This window comes from Austrofundulus limnaeus, unplaced genomic scaffold, assembly GCF_001266775.1.
Source record: "Austrofundulus limnaeus strain Quisiro unplaced genomic scaffold, Austrofundulus_limnaeus-1.0 Scaffold2025, whole genome shotgun sequence".
NCBI classification, from domain to species: domain Eukaryota; kingdom Metazoa; phylum Chordata; class Actinopteri; order Cyprinodontiformes; family Rivulidae; genus Austrofundulus; species Austrofundulus limnaeus.
This window is the reverse complement of record NW_013954427.1, coordinates 5120-6837: the sequence shown is the minus strand read 5'-3', so window position 1 is coordinate 6837 and position 1718 is coordinate 5120.

The window sequence follows — 1718 nt, the reverse complement described above, 5'->3', positions numbered from 1 at the left end:
TATATATATAAAATTAAAGGCCTATGAATGCACAGCCCAACTTTTACATCTAAAGTGAGTTCATTTTATGAAGATGAACAGAGTTCTGCTTTCATCAAACCTTGTAAGTGACATTATGCAAGATCTCATGCAATATTGTGATCTTGAATTAGTTGAATGTGTTGAAGGTGGCTCTCAGCCACTAACACATTAAATTTGATCTAATTTTCTGTTAAACCAGACGAGTTATACCCATTTTTGTGTTGGCTAAGATCAATTAGCTTTGCCATCATCTTGAATTGAGTTGACTCCAAAAGCTAATGAGTTGCTGAGGCACATCCAACACACACCAAGAGTAAAAACAGGATCGCTGTTTCCTTTTTTGAGTGATAAAAACAAAACACTTTGACAAAGAAATCATGTCTTGAGGGGGAAAAAATCTACTTAGTATGACCAGAGTAAAATCATGCAGGTTGTTTATTTCACACATCAGCAGGTCTTAGCTGCTGACACCGGAATATCATCGAGCTGAGCTGCTGGATCGACTCAAGCTGATATAAGATACTAATAAACAGCTTAAAACTCGCACAGGACGCTGCTCCTTTTCATGAATAAAACAATGTTCCTCCACACACACAAACTGATGCATCCTTCTCCGACTGTTGATTTCTTTTTAATCCACAAAAAAGGAGCCCATCGTGGGGATTGTCAACTTTTCATCTGCTTCTAATAAAGAGTCACCTGCAACATTCTGTCCTGAGATGAGGATATGAGGAATGTAAGAGCATCATCCTGAGGTGAAAAGTTCACMGCAGCAGGCAGCGAAAGAGCATTAAAAATAGGCCTTTTTCTCTTTAGCCTGAAGAACACGACATTCCTTCCTTTCATCAGAGAAAAAAAGAAAATAAATATAGAATTGGGGACGGCTGGAGACAGAAAAAGAGAGTATGTCAGTGGAAGAAAAGCGGGGAGATAGAGCTATCAGAGCTTCAACATGGCAGGATGTGACATGTGCAGAGCAGGAAGAGGAAACTGGACAGATATAGATTAGCTTGGTAGCCACTCCTGAATGTCTATCCCATTAAAGCCTCGGTGGTTGCTGATGATCAGAGCAAACATGTCGGGTATATTCCCAATCTTGGAAAGATTCTGCAGCAAACAGATCCACCACAGGAAGGCAAAATGGGACTTTAGGTCAAGTTTTGTTCTGGTCCTTTCCTCTTCTTTTTAAAACAGAGCTTACAGGCTCGTCAATTTAACATTGTCTCTAGAGTAAAAAAATAAAAAGAGGTGAGGTTTCACCCTTGGGTCAAATGACAAATCTAATCAGAATTAATATGGGTCATTAATTAGCACGTCTTTACTGCCTCTCAGCTAATTTCACCATGTGAACCTCTCACATAATAGGACAGAGTTCAACAGCGAGGCTTAATGAATTAACTACAAAACAATACAAGCTCTTTGTGAGAAAACAAGCAATTCTTTCATTTTGTTACAAAGCACCAGATTTTTTTTTCTTTGGAGGGGGTCTGAGGATTTCTGCTCAGAAAAAAAAAAACAGAAAAGAGCACAACTGAATAACAGCTTAACCTTAATGGGCACAATGTAATGAACTTTTATTCTAAGGTAAAAAAGCAATTATTTAAAAGGGGGGAATTTTGATTTACTTGCATTTTCATAACAACTGAAGGTAACACAGTTACTTGATTGTTGTATAGAATTGAACGATGTGCCTGGAA